Here is a 10,684-nt window from a genome sequence, read left to right as displayed (position 1 = left end):
TCTCTCTCTCTCTCTCTCTCTTTCCCACTCTCCCATTTTCTCTCTATCTCTCACTTTCTCTCTTACCCACTCAACCATTTCCTCTTTATCTCTCTGTCTCTCTCTTTCCCACTCTCCCATTTCTTCTCCTCTCTCTCGTTCCCACTCTCCCATTTCCTCTCTGTCTCTCTCTCTTTCCCACTTGCCCATTTCCTCTCTATCTCTCTCTCTTTCCCAATCTCCCATTTCCTCTCTCTAGCTCTCTCTCTCTTTCCCACTCTCCCATTTCTTCTCCTCTCTCTCGTTCCCACTCTCCCATTTCCTCTCTGTCTCTCTCTCTTTCCCACTGTCCCATTTCCTCTCTCCATCTCTCTCTCTTTCCCACTCTCCCATTTCCTCTCCATCTCTCACTCTCTCTCTTTCCCACTCTCCCATTTCCTCTCTCTCTCTCTTTCCCACTCTCCCATTTCCTCTCTTTCTCTCTTTCCCACTTTCCCATTTCCTCTCTATCTCTCTCTTTCCCACTCTCCAATTTCCTCTCTATCTCTCCCACTCTCCCATTTCCTCTCTCTCTCTCTTTTCCACGATCCCATTTCCTCTCACTCTCTCTCTTTCCCACTCTCCCATTACCTCTCTCTATCTCTCTCTTTCCCACTCTCCCATTTACTCTCTATCTCTCTCTTTTCCACTCTGCCATTTTCTCTCTATGTCTCTCTCTCTCTATCCTACTCTCCAAATTCCTCTCTATCTCTCTCTCTCTTTCCCACTCTCCCATTTCCGCTCTATCTCTATCTCTCTCTCTTTCCCACTCAAACATTTCCTCTCTCTCTCTATCTCTCTCTGTTTCCCTCTCTCTCTATTTCCCACTCTCCCATTTCCTCTCTATCTCTCTATCTCGCTCTTTCCCACTCTCCCATTTCATCTCTCTCTCTGTCTCTTTCCGAATTTTCCATTTCCTCTCTATCTCTCTCTCTCTTTCCCACTCTCCCATTTCCTCTCTATCTCTCTCTTTCCCACTTTCCCATTTCCTCTCTCTCTGTCTTTCCCACTCTCCCATTTCCTCTCTATCTCTCTCTCTCTCTCTCTTTCGCAAACTCCCATTTCTTCTCTATCTCTCTCTCTCTCTTTCCCACTCTCCCAGTTCGTCTCCATCTCTCTCACTCTCTTTCCCACTCTCCCATTTCCACAATCTATCTCTCTCTCTTTCCCATTCTCCCATTTCCTCTCTCTTTCCCACTTTCCCACTTCCTCACTCTCTCTCACTCCCACTCTCCCGTTCCCTCTCTATCTCTCTCTCTCTCTCTTTCTTTCCCACTCAACCATTTCCTCTCTCTCTCTCTCTTTCTGACTTTCCCATTTCCTCTCTATCTATCTCTCTCTTTCCCACTCTCCCATTTCCACACTCTCCCTCTCTCTCTCTTTCCCACTCTCCCATTTCCTCTCTATCTCTCTGTCTCTCTCTTTCCCACTCTCCCATTTCTTCTCTATCTCTCTCTCTTTCCCACTCTCCCATTTCCTCTCTATTCTCTATCTCTCTTTCTCACTCTCCCATTTCCTCTCTATCTCTCTCTCTTTCCCACTCTCCAATTTCCTCTCTCTCTCTCTATCTCTCTTTCGCACTCACCCATTTCCTCTCTCTCTCACTCTTTCCTGCTCTCCCATTTCCTCTCTATCTCTCTTTCCCACTTTCCCATTTCTTCTCTCTCTCTTTCCCACTTTCCCATTTCTGCTCTATCTCTCTATCTTGCTCTTTCCCACTCTCCCATTTCCTCTCTCTCTCTCTCTCTCTCTTTCCCACTCTCCCATTTCCTCTCTATCTCTCTCTCTCTTTCCCACTCTCCCATTTCTTCTCCTCTCTCTCGTTCCAATTCTCCCATTTCCTCTCTGTCTCTCTCTTTCCCACTTGCCCATTTCCTCTCTATCTCTAATTCTTTCCCAATCTCCCATTTCCTCTCTCTAGCTCTCTCTTTCTTTCCCACTGTCCCATTTCCTCTCTCCATCTCTCTCTCTTTCCCACTCTCCCATTTCCTCTCCATCTCTCACTCTCTCTCTTTCCCACTCTCCCATTTCCTCTCTCTCTCTCTTTCCCACTCTCCCATTTCCTCTCTCTCTCTCTTTCCCACTTTCCCATTTCCTCTCTATCTCTCTCTTTCCCACTCCCCAATTTCCTCTCTATCTCTCCCACTCTCCCATTTCCTCTCTCTCTCTCTCTTTTCCACGATCCCATTTCCTCTCTCTCTCTCTCTTTCCCACTCTCCCATTACCTCTCTTTATCTCTCTCTCTTTCCCACTCTCCCATTTACTCTCTATCTCTCTTTTCCACTCTGCCATTTTCTCTCTATGTCTCTCTCTCTATCCCACTCTCCAAATTCCTCTCTATCTCTCTCTCTCTTTCCCACTCTCCCATTTCCTCTCAATCTCTCTCTTTCCCACTTTCCCATTTCTCTCTCTCTCTCTCTCTTTCCCACTCTCCCATTTCCGCTCTATCTCTATCTCTCTCTCTTTCCCACTCAAACACTTCCTCTCTCTCTCTATCTCTCTCTGTTTCCCTCTCTCTCTATTTCCCACTCTCCCATTTCCCCTCTATCTCTCTATCTCACTCTTTCCCACTCTCCCATTTCATCTCTCTCTCGCTCTCTTTCCGAATTTCCCATTTCCTCTCTATCTCTCTCTCTCTTTCCCACTCTCCCATTTCCTCTCTATCTCTCTCTTTCCCACTTCCCCATTTCCTCTCTCTCTCTGTCTTTCCCACTCTCCCATTTCCTCTCTATCCTTCTCTCTCTCTCTCTTTCGCAATCTCCCATTTCTTCTCTATCTCTCTCTCTCTCTTTCCCACTCTACCATTTCCTCTCTCTCTCTCTATCTCTCTTTCGCACTCACCCATTTCCTCTCTCTCTCACTCTTTCCTGCTCTCCCATTTCCTCTCTATCTCTCTTTCCCACTTTCCAATTTCTGCTCTATCTCTCTATCTTGCTCTTTCCCACTCTCCCATTTCCTCTCTCTCTCTCTCTCTTTCCCACTTTCCCATTTCTTCTCCTCTCTCTCGTTCCCACTCTCCCATTTCCTCTCTGTCTCTCTCTCTTTCCCACTTGCCCATTTCCTCTCTATCTATCTCTCTTTCCCAATCTCCAATTTCCTCTCTCTAGCTCTCTCCTTCTTTCCCACTGTCCCATTTCCTCTCTCCATCTCTCTCTCTTTCACACTCTCCCATTTCCTCTCCATCTCTCACTCTCTCTCTTTCCCACTCTCCCATTTCCTCTCTCTCTCTCTTTCCCACTCTCCCATTTCCTCTCTCTCTCTCTTTCCCACTTTCCCATTTCCTCTCTATTCTCTATCTCTCTTTCCCACTCTCCCATTTCCTCTCTCTCTCTATCTCTCTTTCGCACTCACCCATTTCCTCTCTCTCTCACTCTTTCCTGCTCTCCCATTTCCTCTCTAACTCTCTTTCCCACTTTCCCATTTCTGCTCTATCTCTCTAACTTGCTCTTTCCCACTCTCCCATTTCCTCTCTCTCTCTCTCTCTCTCTCTTTCCCACTCTCCCATTTTCTCTCTATCTCTCACTTTCTCTCTTACCCACTCAACCATTTCCTCTTTATCTCTCTGTCTCTCTCTTTCCCACTCTCCCATTTCTTCTCCTCTCTCTCGTTCCCACTCTCCCATTTCCTCTCTGTCTCTCTCTCTTTCCCACTTGCCCATTTCCTCTCTATCTCTCTCTCTTTCCCAATCTCCCATTTCCTCTCTCTAGCTCTCTCTCTCTTTCCCACTCTCCCATTTCTTCTCCTCTCTCTCGTTCCCACTCTCCCATTTCCTCTCTGTCTCTCTCTCTTTCCCACTGTCCCATTTCCTCTCTCCATCTCTCTCTCTTTCCCACTCTCCCATTTCCTCTCCATCTCTCACTCTCTCTCTTTCCCACTCTCCCATTTCCTCTCTCTCTCTCTTTCCCACTCTCCCATTTCCTCTCTTTCTCTCTTTCCCACTTTCCCATTTCCTCTCTATCTCTCTCTTTCCCACTCTCCAATTTCCTCTCTATCTCTCCCACTCTCCCATTTCCTCTCTCTCTCTCTTTTCCACGATCCCATTTCCTCTCACTCTCTCTCTTTCCCACTCTCCCATTACCTCTCTCTATCTCTCTCTTTCCCACTCTCCCATTTACTCTCTATCTCTCTCTTTTCCACTCTGCCATTTTCTCTCTATGTCTCTCTCTCTCTATCCTACTCTCCAAATTCCTCTCTATCTCTCTCTCTCTTTCCCACTCTCCCATTTCCGCTCTATCTCTATCTCTCTCTCTTTCCCACTCAAACATTTCCTCTCTCTCTCTATCTCTCTCTGTTTCCCTCTCTCTCTATTTCCCACTCTCCCATTTCCTCTCTATCTCTCTATCTCGCTCTTTCCCACTCTCCCATTTCATCTCTCTCTCTGTCTCTTTCCGAATTTTCCATTTCCTCTCTATCTCTCTCTCTCTTTCCCACTCTCCCATTTCCTCTCTATCTCTCTCTTTCCCACTTTCCCATTTCCTTTCTCTCTGTCTTTCCCACTCTCCCATTTCCTCTCTATCTCTCTCTCTCTCTTTCGCAAACTCCCATTTCTTCTCTATCTCTCTCTCTCTCTTTCCCACTCTCCCAGTTCGTCTCCATCTCTCTCACTCTCTTTCCCACTCTCCCATTTCCACAATCTATCTCTCTCTCTTTCCCATTCTCCCATTTCCTCTCTCTTTCCCACTTTCCCACTTCCTCACTCTCTCTCACTCCCACTCTCCCGTTCCCTCTCTATCTCTCTCTCTCTCTCTTTCTTTCCCACTCAACCATTTCCTCTCTCTCTCTCTCTTTCTGACTTTCCCATTTCCTCTCTATCTATCTCTCTCTTTCCCACTCTCCCATTTCCACACTCTCCCTCTCTCTCTCTTTCCCACTCTCCCATTTCCTCTCCATCTCTCACTCTCTCTCTTTCCCACTCTCCCATTTCCTCTCTCTCTCTCTTTCCCACTCTCCCATTTCCTCTCTCTCTCTCTTTCCCACTTTCCCATTTCCTCTCTATCTCTCTCTTTCCCACTCCCCAATTTCCTCTCTATCTCTCCCACTCTCCCATTTCCTCTCTCTCTCTCTCTTTTCCACGATCCCATTTCCTCTCTCTCTCTCTCTTTCCCACTCTCCCATTACCTCTCTTTATCTCTCTCTCTTTCCCACTCTCCCATTTACTCTCTATCTCTCTCTTTTCCACTCTGCCATTTTCTCTCTATGTCTCTCTCTCTATCCCACTCTCCAAATTCCTCTCTATCTCTCTCTCTCTTTCCCACTCTCCCATTTCCTCTCAATCTCTCTCTTTCCCACTTTCCCATTTCTCTCTCTCTCTCTCTTTCCCACTCTCCCATTTCCGCTCTATCTCTATCTCTCTCTCTTTCCCACTCAAACACTTCCTCTCTCTCTCTATCTCTCTCTGTTTCCCTCTCTCTCTATTTCCCACTCTCCCATTTCCCCTCTATCTCTCTATCTCACTCTTTCCCACTCTCCCATTTCATCTCTCTCTCGCTCTCTTTCCGAATTTCCCATTTCCTCTCTATCTCTCTCTCTCTTTCCCACTCTCCCATTTCCTCTCTATCTCTCTCTTTCCCACTTCCCCATTTCCTCTCTCTCTCTGTCTTTCCCACTCTCCCATTTCCTCTCTATCCTTCTCTCTCTCTCTCTTTCGCAATCTCCCATTTCTTCTCTATCTCTCTCTCTCTCTCTTTCCCACTCTACCATTTCCTCTCTCTCTCTCTATCTCTCTTTCGCACTCACCCATTTCCTCTCTCTCTCACTCTTTCCTGCTCTCCCATTTCCTCTCTATCTCTCTTTCCCACTTTCCAATTTCTGCTCTATCTCTCTATCTTGCTCTTTCCCACTCTCCCATTTCCTCTCTCTCTCTCTCTCTTTCCCACTTTCCCATTTCTTCTCCTCTCTCTCGTTCCCACTCTCCCATTTCCTCTCTGTCTCTCTCTCTTTCCCACTTGCCCATTTCCTCTCTATCTATCTCTCTTTCCCAATCTCCAATTTCCTCTCTCTAGCTCTCTCCTTCTTTCCCACTGTCCCATTTCCTCTCTCCATCTCTCTCTCTTTCACACTCTCCCATTTCCTCTCCATCTCTCACTCTCTCTCTTTCCCACTCTCCCATTTCCTCTCTCTCTCTCTTTCCCACTCTCCCATTTCCTCTCTCTCTCTCTTTCCCACTTTCCCATTTCCTCTCTATTCTCTATCTCTCTTTCCCACTCTCCCATTTCCTCTCTCTCTCTATCTCTCTTTCGCACTCACCCATTTCCTCTCTCTCTCACTCTTTCCTGCTCTCCCATTTCCTCTCTAACTCTCTTTCCCACTTTCCCATTTCTGCTCTATCTCTCTAACTTGCTCTTTCCCACTCTCCCATTTCCTCTCTCTCTCTCTCTCTCTCTCTTTCCCACTCTCCCATTTTCTCTCTATCTCTCACTTTCTCTCTTACCCACTCAACCATTTCCTCTTTATCTCTCTGTCTCTCTCTTTCCCACTCTCCCATTTCTTCTCCTCTCTCTCGTTCCCACTCTCCCATTTCCTCTCTGTCTCTCTCTCTTTCCCACTTGCCCATTTCCTCTCTATCTCTCTCTCTTTCCCAATCTCCCATTTCCTCTCTCTAGCTCTCTCTCTCTCTTTCCCACTCTCCCATTTCTTCTCCTCTCTCTCGTTCCCACTCTCCCATTTCCTCTCTGTCTCTCTCTCTTTCCCACTGTCCCATTTCCTCTCTCCATCTCTCTCTCTTTCCCACTCTCCCATTTCCTCTCCATCTCTCACTCTCTCTCTTTCCCACTCTCCCATTTCCTCTCTCTCTCTCTTTCCCACTCTCCCATTTCCTCTCTTTCTCTCTTTCCCACTTTCCCATTTCCTCTCTATCTCTCTCTTTCCCACTCTCCAATTTCCTCTCTATCTCTCCCACTCTCCCATTTCCTCTCTCTCTCTCTTTTCCACGATCCCATTTCCTCTCACTCTCTCTCTTTCCCACTCTCCCATTACCTCTCTCTATCTCTCTCTTTCCCACTCTCCCATTTACTCTCTATCTCTCTCTTTTCCACTCTGCCATTTTCTCTCTATGTCTCTCTCTCTCTATCCTACTCTCCAAATTCCTCTCTATCTCTCTCTCTCTTTCCCACTCTCCCATTTCCGCTCTATCTCTATCTCTCTCTCTTTCCCACTCAAACATTTCCTCTCTCTCTCTATCTCTCTCTGTTTCCCTCTCTCTCTATTTCCCACTCTCCCATTTCCTCTCTATCTCTCTATCTCGCTCTTTCCCACTCTCCCATTTCATCTCTCTCTCTGTCTCTTTCCGAATTTTCCATTTCCTCTCTATCTCTCTCTCTCTTTCCCACTCTCCCATTTCCTCTCTATCTCTCTCTTTCCCACTTTCCCATTTCCTTTCTCTCTGTCTTTCCCACTCTCCCATTTCCTCTCTATCTCTCTCTCTCTCTTTCGCAAACTCCCATTTCTTCTCTATCTCTCTCTCTCTCTTTCCCACTCTCCCAGTTCGTCTCCATCTCTCTCACTCTCTTTCCCACTCTCCCATTTCCACAATCTATCTCTCTCTCTTTCCCATTCTCCCATTTCCTCTCTCTTTCCCACTTTCCCACTTCCTCACTCTCTCTCACTCCCACTCTCCCGTTCCCTCTCTATCTCTCTCTCTCTCTCTTTCTTTCCCACTCAACCATTTCCTCTCTCTCTCTCTCTTTCTGACTTTCCCATTTCCTCTCTATCTATCTCTCTCTTTCCCACTCTCCCATTTCCACACTCTCCCTCTCTCTCTCTTTCCCACTCTCCCATTTCCTCTCCATCTCTCACTCTCTCTCTTTCCCACTCTCCCATTTCCTCTCTCTCTCTCTTTCCCACTCTCCCATTTCCTCTCTCTCTCTCTTTCCCACTTTCCCATTTCCTCTCTATCTCTCTCTTTCCCACTCCCCAATTTCCTCTCTATCTCTCCCACTCTCCCATTTCCTCTCTCTCTCTCTCTTTTCCACGATCCCATTTCCTCTCTCTCTCTCTCTTTCCCACTCTCCCATTACCTCTCTTTATCTCTCTCTCTTTCCCACTCTCCCATTTACTCTCTATCTCTCTCTTTTCCACTCTGCCATTTTCTCTCTATGTCTCTCTCTCTATCCCACTCTCCAAATTCCTCTCTATCTCTCTCTCTCTTTCCCACTCTCCCATTTCCTCTCAATCTCTCTCTTTCCCACTTTCCCATTTCTCTCTCTCTCTCTCTTTCCCACTCTCCCATTTCCGCTCTATCTCTATCTCTCTCTCTTTCCCACTCAAACACTTCCTCTCTCTCTCTATCTCTCTCTGTTTCCCTCTCTCTCTATTTCCCACTCTCCCATTTCCCCTCTATCTCTCTATCTCACTCTTTCCCACTCTCCCATTTCATCTCTCTCTCGCTCTCTTTCCGAATTTCCCATTTCCTCTCTATCTCTCTCTCTCTTTCCCACTCTCCCATTTCCTCTCTATCTCTCTCTTTCCCACTTCCCCATTTCCTCTCTCTCTCTGTCTTTCCCACTCTCCCATTTCCTCTCTATCCTTCTCTCTCTCTCTCTTTCGCAATCTCCCATTTCTTCTCTATCTCTCTCTCTCTCTCTTTCCCACTCTACCATTTCCTCTCTCTCTCTCTATCTCTCTTTCGCACTCACCCATTTCCTCTCTCTCTCACTCTTTCCTGCTCTCCCATTTCCTCTCTATCTCTCTTTCCCACTTTCCAATTTCTGCTCTATCTCTCTATCTTGCTCTTTCCCACTCTCCCATTTCCTCTCTCTCTCTCTCTCTTTCCCACTTTCCCATTTCTTCTCCTCTCTCTCGTTCCCACTCTCCCATTTCCTCTCTGTCTCTCTCTCTTTCCCACTTGCCCATTTCCTCTCTATCTATCTCTCTTTCCCAATCTCCAATTTCCTCTCTCTAGCTCTCTCCTTCTTTCCCACTGTCCCATTTCCTCTCTCCATCTCTCTCTCTTTCACACTCTCCCATTTCCTCTCCATCTCTCACTCTCTCTCTTTCCCACTCTCCCATTTCCTCTCTCTCTCTCTTTCCCACTCTCCCATTTCCTCTCTCTCTCTCTTTCCCACTTTCCCATTTCCTCTCTATTCTCTATCTCTCTTTCCCACTCTCCCATTTCCTCTCTCTCTCTATCTCTCTTTCGCACTCACCCATTTCCTCTCTCTCTCACTCTTTCCTGCTCTCCCATTTCCTCTCTAACTCTCTTTCCCACTTTCCCATTTCTGCTCTATCTCTCTATCTTGCTCTTTCCCACTCTCCCATTTCCTCTCTCTCTCTCTCTCTCTCTCTTTCCCACTCTCCCATTTTCTCTCTATCTCTCACTTTCTCTCTTACCCACTCAACCATTTCCTCTTTATCTCTCTGTCTCTCTCTTTCCCACTCTCCCATTTCTTCTCCTCTCTCTCGTTCCCACTCTCCCATTTCCTCTCTGTCTCTCTCTCTTTCCCACTTGCCCATTTCCTCTCTATCTCTCTCTCTTTCCCAATCTCCCATTTCCTCTCTCTAGCTCTCTCTCTCTTTCCCACTCTCCCATTTCTTCTCCTCTCTCTCGTTCCCACTCTCCCATTTCCTCTCTGTCTCTCTCTCTTTCCCACTGTCCCATTTCCTCTCTCCATCTCTCTCTCTTTCCCACTCTCCCATTTCCTCTCCATCTCTCACTCTCTCTCTTTCCCACTCTCCCATTTCCTCTCTCTCTCTCTTTCCCACTCTCCCATTTCCTCTCTTTCTCTCTTTCCCACTTTCCCATTTCCTCTCTATCTCTCTCTTTCCCACTCTCCAATTTCCTCTCTATCTCTCCCACTCTCCCATTTCCTCTCTCTCTCTCTTTTCCACGATCCCATTTCCTCTCACTCTCTCTCTTTCCCACTCTCCCATTACCTCTCTCTATCTCTCTCTTTCCCACTCTCCCATTTACTCTCTATCTCTCTCTTTTCCACTCTGCCATTTTCTCTCTATGTCTCTCTCTCTCTATCCTACTCTCCAAATTCCTCTCTATCTCTCTCTCTCTTTCCCACTCTCCCATTTCCGCTCTATCTCTATCTCTCTCTCTTTCCCACTCAAACATTTCCTCTCTCTCTCTATCTCTCTCTGTTTCCCTCTCTCTCTATTTCCCACTCTCCCATTTCCTCTCTATCTCTCTATCTCGCTCTTTCCCACTCTCCCATTTCATCTCTCTCTCTGTCTCTTTCCGAATTTTCCATTTCCTCTCTATCTCTCTCTCTCTTTCCCACTCTCCCATTTCCTCTCTATCTCTCTCTTTCCCACTTTCCCATTTCCTCTCTCTCTGTCTTTCCCACTCTCCCATTTCCTCTCTATCTCTCTCTCTCTCTCTCTTTCGCAAACTCCCATTTCTTCTCTATCTCTCTCTCTCTCTTTCCCACTCTCCCAGTTCGTCTCCATCTCTCTCACTCTCTTTCCCACTCTCCCATTTCCACAATCTATCTCTCTCTCTTTCCCATTCTCCCATTTCCTCTCTCTTTCCCACTTTCCCACTTCCTCACTCTCTCTCACTCCCACTCTCCCGTTCCCTCTCTATCTCTCTCTCTCTCTCTTTCTTTCCCACTCAACCATTTCCTCTCTCTCTCTCTCTTTCTGACTTTCCCATTTCCTCTCTATCTATCTCTCTCTTTCCCACTCTCCCATTTCCACACTCTCCCTCTCTCTCTCTTTCCCA

Source organism: Chiloscyllium plagiosum, unplaced genomic scaffold (assembly GCF_037043375.1).
Source record: "Chiloscyllium plagiosum isolate Xiang-an unplaced genomic scaffold, Cpla_swu_hap1 HiC_scaffold_40, whole genome shotgun sequence".
Taxonomy (NCBI): Eukaryota; Metazoa; Chordata; class Chondrichthyes; order Orectolobiformes; family Hemiscylliidae; genus Chiloscyllium; species Chiloscyllium plagiosum.
Note: the sequence above shows the minus strand (reverse complement) of the source record.